Source organism: Neomonachus schauinslandi, chromosome 16 (assembly GCF_002201575.2).
Source record: "Neomonachus schauinslandi chromosome 16, ASM220157v2, whole genome shotgun sequence".
NCBI lineage: Eukaryota > Metazoa > Chordata > Mammalia > Carnivora > Phocidae > Neomonachus > Neomonachus schauinslandi.
Window position 1 is genome coordinate 38,971,017 of NC_058418.1, and position 19,218 is coordinate 38,990,234.

Here is a 19,218-nt window from a genome sequence, read left to right on the forward strand (position 1 = left end):
AGGCAAGTTACTTATCTTTTCCAAGACTCGATTTTCTTATTTAGCAAATCTTGGACATTTATAGTACCCACTGCATTAGGTTTTTGCAAGGATTGTGGGAGACGATTTCTTTAAATATCTTATTTGCCTGACGTGTACTAAGCACTAGATACCTGTTAGCTGTCATTATTATGACTTTTCTCTCCCGTAACATTAACTCCCCTTCCTCATATTCTATTCAAAGTATTCTTAAAGTCTCTATTCATGTTTAATAAATATTTATTGAGAATCTACTTTGGGCCAGATACAGTGGTTGCAACTAGGAACACAGTGCTCCCCAGTAAGTCCTGCTCTCAAGAACCTCCAGGTCTAGCCGGGAAGATAGGTAATTAAACAGACAATTACAGCCCACTGTCAAAATCACAGTAAATGGTATAATATCAGACTACTAAAGTATTGTCTAGGAGATACCCATAGCTCAGTCTTCAGAGATTGAAGAGAAATCCTTAGAGATAATGAGTTCAAACTAAGATATAAAGTGAGCAAGAGTTGGCTTGTGAAGAGAGAGAGAGATCATGGGGCTTTGGGGAAGTGACAGGTGTGCCCTACAGTAGATCTCACAGTGGATGTGTCTAGTAAGGGCTGAGTGTGCAAAGAGAATGACTGAGAGATGAGTCTAGACAGCATAACAGTGGCCCTATCCCTGAAGGGGTCCTAGAGACTTATTAAGGAATCAGATCTCTGACACTGAGAAGATTAAGTAGGAAAGTACATAATACCTGGAGGTAGGGACATTGTTTAGTATTTGTATGGAAGATGTATCATGCCGTAGATGAAGTAACCCCAGAGGCAAAATGACTTGTCAGGCAGCAATTGCAGTAACTCTGGAGAAAGAGGACCAGGCTTAAGTTTGGAGGATGGCGGTGGGGAGAGAGAGAAATAAAAAAATATCTCAGAGATAATCAGAGTAGCACCAGTAGGAATCAACAAGAATAAATTGCTCTTGGAGGTAAGGGATTGAAAGGCATATGGTACCCCTCCCATGTTTCTGATCTGGGTGAGTTTTGATGCTACCCTTAAATATGACACACAGGACAAAGTGAAGGTTCAGAGGAGAAAACCATGACTTGTATTTGGCCTCTGAATTTAAGGCACCTGGTGGACATCCTCATGGAGATGAGCCATAGACGTAAGGATAGATGGATCTAGAACCCTAACATGTAGGGAGTCATGCCAATAGAATTCTTATATTTCTATCTGGATATTTGGATGTCCTATAAAAATAGCTCTAGTTACCGCTGAGAAGATAGGAGGTAAATGGATTCATAAAATCCTAAAACTTAAGAACTGTTAATGACCCTAGGTCCAACTACCCTGTGGGTCAGAAAAGAGCTCATTAATCTCAGGGCACAGCGACAGTGAATGGCAGAGCTGGGCCTGGGAGCTGAAATCAGCCTTTTGGCTTATGATCTCGTGGTCTGCCTTTTGAGGTCTAAAAGGTTCAGCCTCCTGGCCGTGGGATATAAGCCACCTTGTTCATATTTATAGAATTCTCTTCAAAAGAAGAAAAGGAGGAAGAAGCAACATGGCCATTGTCTTAGTCTGTCTAGCTGAGTCTTTGCTAAAGAATCCCTTTTAGTTCCTTCTTTCTACTCCGAACCTTCTACAGTCATCCCTCCCCCCGCCAAAAAAAACCCAAACAACAACAATAAAAACGATCATCCTTGTACTAGTATGTATCAGGTGTTCAATAAAGAGAACCCAAGAACAACAGTGAATAATCACATTCCTCAAAGCCTAAGTAAGTAGGCCAACTTCCCTCTAAGATTCTGCTTTTGATTTGGTGCAGATTCAAACAAAGGCAGGTTGGAGGAAGGGGCCTGCTGGGCATCACTTCCATTTCCACATTCATAGTACAGTAAAGTAGCTCCATCTTACCTTCTTCACCCATTGGATACTTGCTGCCAATTTCTATAATACACTCCACCCATCTGATTGGTCACTCAACAAGTGACAACCGGAACAAGTGTCACGGGGCCACTGAGCCGAAAATACAGTGATTTCTGCAAAAAGTGAAAGGATCATTATTAACCTAGAGGTGACATGAATCAATAAAATGACACAGTCCTAGATACTGGGCACACACAGTTGCATAAATAGACTTCTTCCTTAGAGGAGAATAGTCCAGGTGTGGAGAGAGAGATGTAAACAAATTCTCACACTTGTGTGAAAAGTGGGAAAAAACTTGCCATGGGTTTAGAGCTACCAAAAGGTGATGTGACTCGCTATATGTGCTTTTGGTATTTTGACAAAAAGATAAGAGCAGCCATCCATCCAACTTCTTACACCATGCTACGGACATCACATCCATCTGCTCCAGCACTAGCAACAAACCTGTAGGGGGGATATCAACTCTTGGAGCCAGTTTCCGAGAGAACACACATTCTATCTGAGTCCAAAGTAGGTACCTTCCCTTCACAAGGGACGAGCACTGTTCTGGTGCTGCCAGAGCCTCGTGGAGTGACAGTCTCAAGGGCAAAGAGAGACAGGGGTGGTGGTGGTGGTAGGAGATGTCATCCCTACCCCAGCGGAGCTGAGCCCTGGGCTGACAGAGCTGCAATTCTTCATCAAGACTGCATTTCTCTCCACCCCCTCCCGCACTATAGCACACTCTGGATTTCTGTGTGGGGGCTGTGTTCTGCCTGGATTCTGGTCTGATGCATCTTCATATCTCCCAAAGTGTTTAACACATTTCCTAGCCCAGAGCAGCTGTTCAAAGTATATCTGTTCAGTGAATGAAGAGAGGAATATGGAGTGTCTGAACAGCTGTTGTCTTCAAAAACTGAGGCACTGATCCAAGGAAGGTGGTGGCTGGCATAGCTGTAACACAACGGCATAAAGGATTTCTTGAATGTCCTTCATCTCTAGGGTTTCTACCTTCTAGGATCAACCCAGCCGACATTGAGAAGTGAAACAGCTCTGGGGCACCTGGGTAGCTCAGTCAGTTAAGCGTCCAACTCTTGGTTTCGGCTCAAGTCATGATCTCAGGGTCGTGAGACTGAGCCCCATGTCAGGCTCTGCGCTCAGTGTGGAGTCTGCTTGGGATTCTTTCCCTTTCCCCGTCCCTCTCCCTCTGCTCCTTCCCCTCCTTGCTTTCTCTGTCTCTCTCTAAAATAAATAAAATATTTAAAAGAAGTGAAACAACTTTTTTTTTTGACTTTATTTATTCTTCCTTTTTGTTTCCAAATATACTTTTCCTTATCTCATCTTGGTTCCATCCAACAGCTATTCCTCACACACCACACCTTCCCCAAACAACAGCAACCAACAGCAATAAGCAAAAACCCTTCTTGGTGAAGGGCTGAAATAAATTATAAATCTCAAATGTGTCCATAGCATCTTGATTTGGTGACTGAAGCAAGAACAAGAAAATTTCCTATTGTGTGCTATTCCCAGGATGTTGAGGACAGAACAGCAATGGGGTTATTCCTAGAAGAACATGGAGTCAGAGAAAAAGTCACATGGACAATTCATAGAACACATAATTGATGAAGAACCCCACTTTGTTTTGTTTTGTTTTTTAAGATTTTATTTATTTAACAGAGAGAGACACAGCGAAAGAAGGAACACAAGCAGGGGGAGTGGGAAAGGGAGAAGCAGGCTTCCCGCCAAGCAGGGAGCCCGATGCGGGGCTCAACCCCAGGACCCTGGGATCATGACCCGAGCCGAAGGCAGACGCCTAACGACCGAGCCACCCGGGTGCCCCAAGAACCCCACTTTGCAACCACATTACATGTTGAGCTAGTCTCCAAAAATGCCCCCCTCCCAAATGAACCATACCCCCAGATATCCATGCCCCAGGGTCCCTTCTATGTGAATCTGAGATGTCCTTGGGTCACCAATGAAACCTAGCAAAGGGACACTCTAAGATTTCCAGAAGCTGAGTCATAAGAAACCTTAGAGCGTGTCTTGTGCTCTTGGAAAACTTCATCTGGGAGAAGTCAGCTGTCATGTCAAGTCTGAATACTCTAGACCCGCATGCTGTGAGGAAGCTCCAGCTAGCCATGTGGAGAAGCTGCGTGGATAGAGAGAGAGATGCCCAGCCATACCTAGCTATTCTAGGCACCCAAGCTGAGGTGCCAGATGGTGAGCAAAGATGCCATCTTGGACATCCGACTCAGTCAAACCTTCATGTGACCAGCCATCTGACAACACAGCGTGAGAGACCCCAAGTAAAAACCACCCAGATGACTTCACTAAACTCAACTATAAAAAGTAATAGTGAATTGTTATAAGCTGCTAAATTGGGGACAGTATGTTACTCAGCAGGGGACAACTAGCACACCATAAATGGCACAGACGTTGCCACAGGCCTTACCAATGCCTATCACCACTCTGGTTGTCATGAGCCCATCTGGGTATCTCCCCCCACTATTCAAAGGGTAAGACTCCTGCCCAAGGTGTGCAGCCCATAACAACCAAGGTGGGACCCGAATTCAGCAGCGCAGACCTGATAGCCTGCACTCCCTCTCTTTGCATTCCCCAGTATCCAGTCAGTTAAGAATACAGCTGTATCTGTAGCCAGTGTGCTTTTAAAAGGTTACTTCTCAAATCCATAAAAACTAATTGAACTCCCACTTTGCCTCGCATTGTTTGCCTCCCTCAAAACTATCCCCTATAAAACTCCTTTCACCAAAAGCCTGCACAGACAATTAAGAGCTTTGGAAGGAAAGCAAAAATAGCTGGGTGAATGGTCTATGAATTCCAATGACTGCAAACATTTGAGAGAGAGGGGATGTAGGTTCTGCGGAAAATGTTGATATACAACCGCACCATGCTTCCTAGGGAAGAAAACAATGACAGAAGAAATCTTAGCTGTTTCTGTACTTTCAGCAGAGTTAATGGGAAGAGAGTTTGTTGGGTCTGAGAGGCCTATGCATGTATGCTGCTTGTCTTCTCTTTCCGCACTGGAGTTCCTGCTTGGAATGGTCGTTTTCCCTCTTCTCCTCTCATGACTGCGCAAGACCTGGAATCTCGTGTTCCCTTCTGAGCCACAGAAATCCAGCCCAGCACTGTGGCATCTACCCCTACCTACTCTCAGGGTGTCTCCCCTTCCTTTCTCAAGGCCTGCGTGCCATGACTGGCCCGCTCCCCATACAGGGTCACTGCCTTCTCCCAGCTCCGTCCAGGGCTGTGCTCAGCCACCTGCAGTACTGAGCCTCCTAGGGGTGCAGACACATGAAGCCATATATAACTGCAGAGAGATTGAGGAACCAGGAAAAAGAACACTGAGAAGCAGCGATGGAGAAATCCTTAGTGAGCCTACAGAAAGCAAAGAGAAAAGCCAGGGTAAGGATGGGGGTATGATTGTGGCAGATATCTCTTGCTGAGCTTGGAGTGTTTAGAAGGCTCAGTGCATGCAAGTCCATAGGCTTCCCTTTGACCCACGAGTCACACTGCTGAATTCGGGTCCCACCTTGGTTGTTATGGGCTGCACACCTTGGGCAGGAGTCTTACCCTTTGAATAGTGGGGGGAAATACCCAGATAGGCTGTCCCTCTCTGAGGATCTCTGCTCCAAATCAAATGCCTTGGCTTATTGATCTACATGTATGGGTCCTTTTCAAGAACGTGGACTCAGCCAGCCCAGGCATGGGCTAGGATCACTGTTAAGAGCACAAGGGCAACAAAAACAACAATATGTAGTTCTGGGGTTGGGGGAGGGTAAGGGCCAAAAGTATGTGTACATTCGATGAAAACAGTCCCCACCTCACTGACTCCATCAACACGATCCTGGGACACTTACGGTGTATGCAGGTGTATGCAGGTAGGGCATGGGGGTGGCAGGTGAAAACGGAAAGAGCTGTCACTGAGCGGAGCAGGGGAGCCCAAAAACACAGAGACAGCTCCATTTTACAGATGAAGAAATCGGCTAAGCCGTAAGTGTCCAGTGCTTAGAACAGGGAAGCAGCTTGACTGGACTGGATCACCAACAATCCATTCCTCTCCTGCCAGACTTAAGAACCTACAATGAAACCTATTTCCTGGGGAAAATCATGCCTACCCCTCTAGTACATCACCCTGGAAAACTTCTACTTTTTGCTAAAACAATGCAACAGGGAATTTCCTGGAAAACTTCTACTTTTTGCTAAAACAATGCAACAGGGAATTTCCAGTACTTTGGTAGGGGGCTGACTGAAACAAACTATGATTAAATAGATGACTATTAAATAAACAAATGAAATACCAGGCTTCTTAGACTACTGTGTTATGGCAAAGAAGTCAAGCAAAGGCCATATGATTTTCTGTTGTAATGGAAAGACCAAGTCGTTTTGCTGATGTCGCTGTGTATTCTTGCTCCTTGGGCGGAAGAAGGGGCAGCAGGGAGGCAGCTGACTGAGGGCACCCTGTAACAGGGGCTTCTTCCTATGGTACATGAACGTGTTCCTGACATTGCTGAAGGAATGAATACACTCAATTAATAATCATCACTGGGTGTTTCTCTTTCCTGTTATCGCCAAAGTTCCAAAACCATATGGTGAAACATATTTTGTAAGATAGGTTTATAGATTTTGAATTAAAAAAAAAAAAAGCGGGGGAGGCAGTAGGCTATTGAATGTGAGGAAACATTCGATTTAAAATCCATGCTTTGTCTCTTCCGAGCTAGTTTGACTTTGAGCAAGCAAGAACTTCCCGAGTTCAGTTTTCTCACTAGAAAATGGGGATCATAACAACTATTTTGCAGGATGACTTTGAAGAATAATGATAATAAATGCACTACCCCACTCAGAGTAGGCACTCAATAATCAGTAGCTGTGATTACAAAAATGTATAGATTGTGCTTTTTCAACTGTGCATGATTTAAAATTTATTTGCTATTCATAAAGCCCTCTGGTAGAGGCACAAGCATTTATATAGAACTCGTATTCATGTATTTTGCCTATATCGTATAGAACATATACTGAGTATTAATCTGTAAGCATTTCCCACACCAGTCTTTTTCATACGAAGAAGCTGTGTCTCAAAGAAATTCAGGGATCCCTCAAAGTTTACCAGCTCAGCTTGGACTTTTGCTCCCACTGAATGTTAAGGGCTGCCAGCTCCCCGCCACTCATGCCTTCCTGCAAAACCTCCAAGGCTGGCTCCTCACCGCCTGCACAGGGATGACGCCCCATGTCTGACCGTAATTACAAGAAAACATCCAAAAAGATGTCCTGGGCTCCAAATGGATTTGACACAGTGGCCCTTTAAATCAAACTCTTAACATGATTATCTTTATTTCTCTTTAGCAGTTTTTCTAAGTAAGCCATGCCTTTAGAGGCACCTAATACAAAGTGACAACCTTCCCCGTTTTCCAAAGCGCCGATGGACGGGCGTAGAGAGAGTCCATTGTCACCATGGTAATTACCGCACAATACCTGGCGGCCAATGGACAGTCAGGAGACTCAGGCAGCGGCTGAATCCGGCATTGTCCGGGCCCGATAAAAAGATTAGAAGCCCTGAAAAGCCGGGGAGCGGGATCTCACAGCTCTTTCGCGGGCCCTGAAAGGCCCATTGTGCTACCACCATAAATTCTGGGTTCTCCGAGCACTTGACAACTGAAGCCGGGGACAATAGAATTCTTGTGTCCAACAAAACACTCCTTGTCCAATGCCGGTCTTATCAGCCACATTTACAAATGTCTTTCGTTGTACCCAAATAATTCCCCATTAGAAGGACTATTGGGAGCAGAACTAAATAAATATTCACAGCCTTTGTAATATCGTTGGGAAATGAATAAACAAACAGTCATCTAGCATATGAGCAAGCCTCCTGCTACTCTACATTTTATCCCTATTTCTTGCCCAAATGATGTCGGTCGTTTCGATTTCTCTCCGTTAACATATCAACAGCTGTGATGCTGGAAACTCCAGTTTTATTGGCCAGCTACTACATACCCCCCATATACATTTGCCTTGGTGCTTCTACATGCAATTTTCTTTTCATTGGTCTTGCCAACAACCCTGGGCGGGGGGGGGGGGGGGGGGCTTGTTTTATTTGGTTCCTACCTCCTAAAAGAGAAAAGAATGCAACCTCAGAGAAGTTAAATAACTTACCCAATGTACCAAAGCTAATTAATAGTAAAATAAGAACTCCAACCTAGATTTTCCTGGCTCCTAAGGCTCTGCCTTCCCACTATGCCTTAGTGGTTTCTCTACTGAATAAAAAAGGAATAAAACATCAGAATAAGGGGAAAATCTAAGCACATCCACCATAAAAGTCACAAATATACATGGAGTCTGTTTATGTATTGTTATAGAACCTGAGAACACTTAGAAGAGAAGGAAAAGAAAGAGGCTTTCTTCAAGAGAGTATATTTTATTTTTGCCCTAGAATGCCAGCAATTTTACATTTTAACCTTTTGAGAGGAGGGAGAAGTGGCAAGCAAATAAAAATGAACACAACCCAGCTTCAGGAAGGTTTCAGGGATGTCCATACGGTCAACTGGTAAGGTTTTAGAAAGAATCGCTGGGATAAACAAAGCAAGCAGAGCACATGCAATCACAAACGTTCAGAACAACATTTATGTCTCCTCCTGCAGTTTATTTTATTTTGCTTATCTGTCTCCTTGTTGTGAATGAACAAGTATCTCAGCATTTGACAGTAATGCACACGGCAAAACAGAAACTCCTTTCTTGATGGAAACACTTCCTAGAGGACAACAATCTTTACATTAAAGAAATATGACAATATTAAAACTCTAAGTGGTTCCCTGTCAGGTCAGGAGATGTCTACCCTGGTTAACACAGCTTATGCATTTCTCCCCAGTCTGACCCCAGCCTCACCTCCTGCCCAAGTCAGGCCTGCTATACCCCGGTCCCAGCAGGCTGTGCACCTCTGTTCCTCTAAATTTCTCCCCCAAGGAGAGCTCTTTTTTTATTGTGTCTGTCTCCCTCTTCCAATGTTGCATCCAAGGAAACATTGAGCTTCTTGAAGACAGAAAGATGAGCTGTAATATCTTATACTCATTTTTGTCCGGCCTGGGTCAATACCAGGCTAACCCTCTACAGAGCTCGGCTTATTGGACAAATAGATGAATGGTACTAGTTAAATGGAGAACAACCATAAAACTGTATTTTAAAAATTTTAAAACATGAAAATCTACCCTTTTTATCTACTTGATGTCAAAGCACAGGTAGTTTCTAATTTTTTTTTTTTAAGGACTGTAATGATGTCCTCACTTGGCCCAAATTCTGCAGCCTAGATAAAAGCTGTTTTGTTTTCTAAAATAGTTAAAATCTATACCTAAAAATAGGCTATCATTTTGCAAACAATTGGCTATTAACAAGACTGGGTAACCAATAGGTACTTCCTGACTGACTGACGGCAAATCCATGTGTTTGTGTAAGAACTGAGTTTGAAAATGTGATCGATATTTCCCAAATACTTCAGATGCCAAGTGAAGCATTTAATCATCTTTGAGGATTTAAGGGCATGGTTATAGTCATGTACACATGATGTGAACTATTTCAGCTCTTCTATACCCCCAGGAGCCAGGTGTTAATGTAGACACAACTTAATCCAAGCAGGCAAAGATGATTTCTAACGTTTACTGAGAGTTTGTCACTGGGTTAAGTGTGTGTGTGTGTGTGTATATATATAACAACCTTATACATCAGGTACTATGATTTTCTTTATTTCATAACTAGGAAATTGATGATAAAAAAGGTGAAGTAAAGCTGCCCTCATTCACCGAGCTATAAAGCAGTGAGGCCAGGATTTGGACACATGGAGTTTAAACCAAAGCAATTCATCCAATGGCCATACTCAACTGCTCTCAGCGGACATGAACTAGGGCACTAATTTAGGGAAGTAGTCCAGTGATTTTTTTTTTTAAGTGACCAGTGACTACATCACTTTACCAGACTACTGAACTATCCAGAGAGAGAGAGAGAAAGACAGAGAGCAGTCCCTGACGAGGGCCCTCCAAAGAAATGATGAACAGTATATAACCCAAAGCCTGAGACTTTATACTGAACAGTTATCAAATTTGGGGAACTTCCATACAACCAAGGAATCAACTCATTTTCAAAACACCATATTCATAGTCAAAGAAGTATTCACACTCACACACACAAACACACACACACACACACACACAGCAGAGTTTTTGCTGTGTGCTGGAAGTAGTCACCGTCTGCTATCACCTCTCAAAGTAAGAAAAGCAAGCTGCACTGTCCATAGCAATGAGAATGATTTATGATATAATAGGAGAGCATTCTCTCTGGGGCCATTATGCTTGGAAAGAAACAAAACAAGTTTTCTCAAAATTAAGTGGGGCCGTCCTTTTGCAATGTAAAATTAAGCTAAGAAAAAAAAAATGCCGTTTTGTTATTTACCTCTTCTGAGACAATGATTTTGAAGATATAAACTGTACACATTGATAACGTTCATAAGCATCACAAAGGAAAAAGCATGTATGTTTTCTTGCCCATTACATATCCATTGTTACAAAGGTGCACGCTAGATGCTCCCAGGTAGCTTTGGAAAAATCGAGCTGGTAAATGAAGAACTGTGTCCTTGATCCTGAGGTCTCACCTATTTGCGAGCGCACTGAAGACCCACAGCGGGTGGTGCCTTATACTTTTCTTCAGGCACAAATTCGAATTTGACCACAGAGGGACTGACACGAGCCAGCAAGTGAGTCTAGCAGGCACCGTGCATCCTCATTGCCCTTCATTAAGTACAGTGGATTCATTCAGGGGCGGCAGGGGAAGTGGGCCATTAAAATGTTTCAGTTATAGTTTGCTGCACTTTATTGGTGGAATAAAATTCTTCACTTGTATGCACAAACTTTGACATTCTTGAAGATTTGGGGGAAATCCACATGCCAATATCAAGAATTTAGCATCCCCTTAGAAAGCTTTATCTGGGCTACTCCCCCAGAATTCACCTCCCAGACTCATAGATGCACACACATCCTCAAAGTTTCATTTCTTTCCTTCTTTTGTTTTCATCTTTTTTAAAATAAATAATTACAAATAAAGTCTACTCTTACTAATTCCATTGATAAGAACCAAGAATAAAGACAAAAACAGCATTATCAACAGCTGTGAAGACTTGGGTCATCTTCCCAGACTGGGTTTGGGTCAATGGTGTGGAAGTGACAGGCAAATATCCTATTAATAGTACTCGAATCAGAGGCTCTGGGACATCTGCCATTGCAACGTCCACTTATTAAATCTCTATCTTATGACTTCATCCAAGAAAACTAGGCTGGATTTTGAAGTAGGTTTACTTTATACCTTCTTGGCTTTGATATCCGTGGTTGTCTGATACCGTAAGTATGTAAAGTTACACACACACACACACTATTCACTTGTTGGTTGCTCATCTCTGGAAATATTTAAAATACATTTCTTATCTGGCAACTTACAGAATGAATCTTGACATCAGGTACTGGGGTGGATTTGATGGTCACTAAGTTTCTTTCCTGTTCTGAGTCTACAGAATTCTATAATCGGAATAATCAGTTCCCTCACTGAAAGCAGCCGCCATCCTCCTGCAGAACTCTGACCACATCCAGGGGAACACTGAGCTAGAAGGATCTCTAGGAACTATTCCCTCTCTAATGGTCTTTCATGGGCCCAACCTGATGCCATGATGAAGACCATCTTTACGGGGACACTTCATGTGCAGAAGACCATGAGGACACCAGGGGTCTCCCTGTAGCTGCTGGGGTGGTGATAAGAAGCTACAGCTAGGTTTCATAGTCCTTGACAAGATGGTCTGGTCACCTCGAAGAAAGCCAGAACACCCTGTCTAGGGGCCAAACCAAGTGGTTACATCAGCAAGCAAACAGAGGGTGAGCAAAGGAAGGGAGTTAGACAGATGAAGGGAAGCAGAGCCTCTGCTAGGGGGTGGAATTCAGGTCCGGCAGGCCCGTTCCCATTTGGGGTTCCACTATTCACCAGTTCCATAACCTAGGACTCTTACCTATAAAATGGACATTCTTTGGACACACGAGATAATGTGTACAAATTATGCTATTGTTTCTGGCACTAATTTACTGTTCATTAAGTATTAGTCAACATCATCATGATTAAAGAATTTATCAGTTTTCTGTTATAAGGACTCGATATAAAGAAATATTAAAGAAATGAGTGCAATGTCTGACACGATAGGAGCCCCACAAATCACTGTGATGATTTTTGGCATTAAATGACAATGAGTCAGGACATAGGCAATTCTCTTTCAATTCCAGATCTTAACAAAGAGAAAGTCTCCATTTGTAGTAATTCCCGAATAAACCTGTCTTTTTAGAAAAGGTAGTCTCAGGTTCAGAAAAGATTCAATTATATTGTTTCTTTTAATTATATCAATTTGGGGGCTACTCTCCATTTATCACAAGAGGTACTAGTTTACCATCATCAGTGATAGTAATATAATCTTCTTCAAAAATATTTAAGAGAACCAGAATGAGTCAAAAGAAAATATTAAGTAAATAACTGTGTGGGTTGTTCCCCGATATTTTGAAGACAACCATGAATGACTTAATGATTATTTTACAGATGGAGAGACCGAGGCCCTGAGTGGAAGTGGGTGAAGAGGAGAGCCGACGCGGACGCTGCCTCTGGCAGCCCATGTCTCTGCAGCATCCTCACCCATCCCTCGCGCTGGGGCAGGTGTGGTCAGGACTGTGAGGAAAGACTATCGTCCTCTTGCCAGGGCAGAAATGAAATTCAAAGGAAGTGACAAAAGTCAGTCCAGACCAGACCTGGTGACGGAGGTGGGTGCAGAGTTTAGTAGCTCTCTAGGAATCTAGGTCTTCGTGGAGAAGAAACGAGGTTGAAAACTCACAGGCACAGAATCTACCTGTGTACCTCTCCCTGTAATTCATGGCACTCATTTTACAAAGAGCCAGTTTTATTCCAAAGGAAGTTTAAGACTGCCTGCAAAGATGTAGGCACTACAGAAATGAATAGCGCTGCTTTACATAATAAAAGTGAGAAAAGGAGAAACAACAGCACAGTATCACAATCTGAGTGAAGGTTCATAGGCAGAGCTCAAGCAGAGAAATCATATACCTGTCAGGGCTGTGTCACACAAAGGGACAAGGACACACAACCAGGCACAGGAACTCAGAGCCCATGAAGACAAAACTGGTCTTCAGCTCCATCGCAGCCATTCCAGAGACTGATGCTAGACAGTTCTTTATCCCTTTGTCCCCGCCCCCACCCCAGATTACCCCACCCTGCCTTAGGCAGTGAACAACATCCTTAGTGTAAACATAATAGAACTAGAATATTTGCCAGCTTACAGCAGCACCAGCACAGCAAGGACCCTCAGAGTCTCCAGCAGGTGAGGGAAGGAGGTGGGGGAGGGTGGAGGCAGCATATTTCTCCCAGGAGGACACGGGAGCCAGCCCATCCTCCACACACTGCTCTGTGCTCCAGGTTTCAAAACACTGAAGGGCTCCTGAGTCTGGCCTCCTCTGCTTTTAACAATAACCAAGCCTTGCTTTGTTCTGGGTCCTGTGCTCAAATGGCCATATCCTCTATTTGAAAGTGGACAAACCTGAGACACAGAGGATGGGTAACATACCCCAGTCACCCCGCTTGTCAGGGTGCAAACCCAGGTACCCCCGACTGTACTCTGACTTCTGTCCCTCACCATCACCTGCCTTTCCCCCAGGGCAGGCCCCTCATTAGGGAGCCAGCAGGCCTTCAGCCTCACTTGGAGCAGCCCCTTCCCGGAAATGACCATTTTTGCTCAACTTACCATATTGCCCCACTCTTCGCGACTTTTCACTCCTACTTTTTGCCTTTGCACAGAATACATGTTCTTCTCTTCTTCATAAATGTTCCTTGTCCTTTAAGGCCCTGGCCACGTTATTTCCTCCTAATAATCCACCTTCCTTTTCCAACATCTCACACACACACATACACACACACACACACACACTCTCTCTCTCTCTCTCTTTCTCTCTCTCTCTCTCAACTCACCACGGCATCATCTCTATCAACCACTCATCCTGTCAATCAATGTTTCTTGTGCATCTACTATGTGCCAGATACTGGTCAAGACACTAGAGTAGCAGACAGATGGGGTTGCTTTTCTTGCAGAGCATTCATCCAGTGGTAGAGTTAGAAAACAAACAGAAAAATAAACAGTCAACAATTAGTGATACAGGACACAGGAAATTTATAAAGGTTAATAAAACAGAGACTGGATCATGACTTTTTCCTCAGTCAGCACTCTCAGGCCTAGCTCAGAGCTGACGCTCAGTGTTTGATAGGATGAGAGGGAACACCTACAACTTACAATCTTTATCAGTCAGTCAGCCCTCAAGGCCTCAGACACCTTGTTGTTCTAGGGAATCACCTTCCCAGCCATTTGTCTGCCACCCTAATCCCTGTGAGCTGGTGAAAAGCAGAAACTCTGTCTTCACACTGGTTACAGATCCTGCAGTACCTACTACATAATCATCTGCATTTACTACAAACCATAACCACAGAGACCCAGACTTGAAATTTGAGGGACATCACAAATCATAAGACTGAGTTTTTCCAGGTACCCCAGAGGCTATGGCAGGGGTTCTGGTAGGTGAGAGGGCAGTATGGGGAGGTTCTGGTATCCCCACCTTCTTCCTAGTTTCTTCTACTCAATCCACAGCTATGTTTTATCCACTTTATACATATTAGGGTTTGGGGTCCAATTTTATTTACAAAAATCTGAATGAAATCCATGGAATCAAGAGAGGAAAAATAGAACTAGAGAATCTAAGAGTTAAACTGCTCCTATGAATTCTTATAGAACCTCCTTGTGAACAGATGTGCACATTAAGATATGGACAGATATATACAACTACAGACAGACAGCTAGACAGTGACAGAACACACAGGTGAAGTGAAGGGATTATATATGAGGGCTGGGGGTACAAGAGTGTGGAAAAAGGAGGATAGTAGATCAGTAGTGGGATGTGCCGTCAAGGGAGGCAGAGATCTTCCCAGCCCCACTGATCTCTCACTGGAACTCTGCCTTCTTGGAGATCTGACCGTGCATTCATTTATTCTTCCTCTCACTTACCCAGCTGTGACATGTAGAGAATTTCTATGTGCCAGTCTCTTTGCAGAGAGCAATGTGTGGAACTGGGGGCCATGTTAAGATAAAACAGAGGGAGGAGGGAGGGAAGGAGGGAGGAAGGGAGAAGGAAGGAAGGAAGGAAGAGAAGAAGGAGGGGAAAAAGGAAGGAAGAAGGGAGGAAAGGAGAAAAAGAAGAGAGGAAGGAGGGAAGGAAGATGGATATAAGTGCGAGGTAAAGAAGCCAGGTGAGCAGGAGGTCCTGAAACGTCCTGCCTCCGCTGTCTTCCTCAGCACCAGGGGTCTGGCAGCTGATCTAAAGCGAATGCAGAGTTACAAAGGATGTAGGTGGGTGAGGAAAATGAAGAGAGCTCCCCAAATAAGATGTGACTAAAGAGCAGGCAAGGAGAGATGACAGCACAGTTGGATCCATGAGACTGCCTATTTTTAGTGGCCTCAAGAAGATTCTCTCCAGTGACCTTGCCAAATTATGATGCAAGCAGAGTTAATGAAAGCTCTCTCAGCCTTCTCTTCCAAGTCGGCTCTTACCAGCACCCTTCTGCGGACTCCACTCCTAAAACACGGTGACCTCATTAAAGGACTGATCCTAACAGGTTTGACCTCCAAGTGAGCGCACGGATTCACTTCAACAGTTCTCTGCCTTTCCTGTTGTTTATTCCTGAAGAACTTCACTTTCCTTTGCACTCACATCTGTACTGTTTTTGTTGTTCTGCCTTCCGGTTCAACACCACCCAGTTTCAGAAATGAGGAAAACGCTTCTCGCAATTAGGGAAGAGGCTTGCTTTGTAAATCATCCTAATTATTTAAACTACAAAAAAATAGAAAAGTAACCAAAAAGTTTTGATATTGATTAATTCCAGGTTTCTCTATGTGCATATCTCAAACATTCTTTTTTCAATAGGGAAATAGGGCCCTAGAGCTGTGGGAAATGGACTCCTGTGGAGTAACTGACTTAAGCACAGGGCCTTCTAGGTATGGCCAATCTCTTATGATCCCACTCTGCTTCACCCAAATTCCCAGTAGGAATAATATCCTTCTATTCCTGTAAAGTCAAAAGTGCCTTGTTGTAATAGGAAAATGTGTAAGACTGGACACGCCCTGCATGGGATAGCAGTTCTTTCCCAAAGTCACAATTACGTGAATTGTAAAGCAATGTGGAAAAATATGTTGGACCATTTCAACGTCGTTCATTAGGAAAGAAAATCTTTACTCCAATTACAATAATGTAAAAATATTCCCAAGTTAAATACTCAAAGGGAGGAGAAAAATAAGGACTATGAGTCAGAGTGAATGAACCGTGGGTGATTTTTCCCTTTTCTTCTTCCTCATTGCTTACATAATTTTTTAAAAAATTATCTGTCCTGGACACAAATTTTTACTTTCATGAATTCTCATCATGCAACTGGAAGTGTCTCTTTTGCAGGGTAAATACCTGAGCCAGCCACACACCCAACATGAACTGTGCTGTGATAACTGAGTGCCTTCATCACTTTCCTTTACAGCCAAACAACCGCCCACCTCAGAAAACAAAACCCCCAAAACAAAACAAAAAAGCAAACACTAAAAAGCTACTCTGCTTCGAGATGCAAAAGAACCAGTTAATTTATTCCAAAGTCAAAACAGGAAAATAGTTTCTGATACTAAATGACTGAATCATTGAAGTGCCAACTGAAATATTGATACCATCAATTTGATTCTAAAATATCCACTGGTGCGGGAGAATCCAAGAAGGGAGGTCGGCAACTGCCAAACAGGTAACATGAGATGGTTATCCCTGGAGGCCCCCTTTGTCTCTTCCAGTTCCTTCATCCAAGACATACCCACTGACCACCTGTAGTTACCTGGGGCCATGCTGAGGATTAGAAGCACAGTGATGAACAAAGCTAGACCCTTGCCCTTAATGAGCTTACATCATCACCTAATTTTGGCTGCTCTTACTTCTAGCCTGGATAGAGTTACACAGGAGATCTCTTGAGATTTGCCATCTAGCCCAGAATAAATTACCCAGGAACAAGATAATGGGCTGTAAATAACACAACTGGCCTTCACGTCAGAGGTCCTGAGTTCAAGCCCAGGCTCTTACACTGGGACCATGGGCAAATCTCTCAGCCATTCGTGGCCTCAGTTCCCCTATTGAAACAATCAGGAAGCGAGTAAGCTGAATGTCTTAGAAAGCTCAAAGTTCCATTATTCTAGGGGGCAACACGCTCATTTGTACTCAGCGTTTTCATAGACTTCAAACTAAGCTATAAACAGAGACTTCACGCAGGAATATATTGTATATTTGAAAGGTGCTAAGAGAGAATCTTACAAGAGATTCTCATCACAAAAGGAAAAAAAATGTGTAACTATGGGAGGCGATTGATGTTAACTAAACTGATGGTGGTGATTTTTTCACAAAATACATGTGTATCAAGTCATTATGTTATATGTCAATTATATCTCAGTAAAACTGGGGCAAGGGGGAAACTAAGCCAGAAACCGGAAAGCATGGAAAGAACATAGGGCACTCTCCTGCTTACAAAAGCTAATACCTACCCAGAAGGAAAGAGGAGGAAGGAAGCAAGGAGTTGTGACAATAATCTCTTCCTTAAAACCTCCTTAAGCGTCTGACTATTGATCTCAGCTCAGGTCTTAATCTCAAGTTCGTGAGTTCAAGCCTTGCACTGGGCGCCACACTGGATGTGGAGCCTACTTAAAAATATATATATATTAAATGTAGGTCTTAGAGCAAGTGACTCAACTCTACAAGGATCAGTTTCCTCATCTGAAAAGTGACATCTGTGAAACCTAACTCACAGGTTAGTCAAGATGATATATGCAAGGCACTCTGTACACACAGAGGGTGCTCAATATAGCCAAACTAAAATGATGAGTTAACAAGAATAGTATATACTGGAAGCCCCTGCCAAGCCTGAATCTTGCTCACTTTTCTGTTTCCAGCACCTGGCATAGGTCAGTCACATAGAAGGTGCTTAGTAAAATAAATAAATGTTAACACTGATTAACTCATACTGATTAGAAGCTCTGATTGGCAATTATGTACATATGATTAATTTAAAAGTGAGAACACAGATCGGTTATTACTTTATAAAAATACAGCTTGTTTGGGGGGAGTATCTTTCAAAATGCAAGGTAAAATGATGATGAAAAGGTCACGGACTCTGGGACATGCCAACAAAACCAACCTCCCACGTGGCTTCTGAGATCAGCAGAGGCAAAACCAGATGCCTGAGTCATAGCCCAGCAATGCTGTAGCAGGGACCAGTTGGAAGCATGTGCTGTCCCAGGAACTGTCCCAACTGAGCTCTTCATTCATTGAACAAACAGTTCCAAAGTTCCTTTGAGTAACTTCGTGGTGCCCTTTGGCAGAAGACAGGCAAACAGAGCTGACACCGAGAGCAGAAGATGTGAGAACCAAGGCTCCAGAGAAAGTGCCCCAAGGAGAAAATAAAAGGGGATCAATTCAGGAAAACCAGCAAGCCCATTAACTATTCCATGCAAAGCCACAGGACTGTTGTGCGAAAGCAAAGTCCCAACAGAGCAACAGATAACGTCAGCCTTCGTTTAGGGAACTGCCACACACGTGCACACACACACGCACACACACACACGCATCGACATGCACACACACTCAGTCCAAGGAGGTAGAAATGACTCTAAAATAACAGAGTCCACTTTGAATCACAGTGAACTGTTACAATCTATTTATTATGATGAGCAAGGGGTACCGTCGTGGTTCTCTGTTAACTAGGTCAGGCACCAATTGGTAGTCAACTCCACAGACCTGGAAGATTTAATGAGGAGAGGATGAGACAAAGGCAGAAGATGGAAATAGTGCCCCAAGCACGTGTCCCCAGCCTCCACAATCTGGCAGTGGGGCCAGGTCCACGCTCTTTCTCTCAGATAGACCAGAACAAACTTTCAGAAACTCCTAAGATAGGCTCAGCAGTCCATGCCAAGCTGCTGAGCCAGGCTCTGGCAGCAGCGACCAAGCCAGAATTAAAAGCAACCCCTGAATCGGCTGGAGATGGACCTGAGCGCAAGTGCAGGAAGAGCAAACTCGCACCGGGGAACAGAGCGCTACGGCCCAGGCAAGACAGAAATAAAACGGCACCGCCGGACCTAAAGCTGTGCCCACAAAAGCACGTTGCTGG

General features: G+C 43.6%; 1 protein-coding gene across 1 annotated transcript in view; it reads right to left on the reverse strand.

Annotated features, from left to right (window-relative positions):
- The window catches only part of CDH11 (cadherin 11), a 143,332-nt gene that overhangs the window by 80,223 nt on the left and 43,891 nt on the right, over positions 1-19,218 (reverse strand). The window contains exon 2 of the mRNA XM_021704156.1: positions 1,918-2,042. The gene's annotated coding sequence lies outside the window, so the exon portion shown is untranslated. The remainder of the gene's footprint in view (positions 1-1,917; positions 2,043-19,218) is intronic.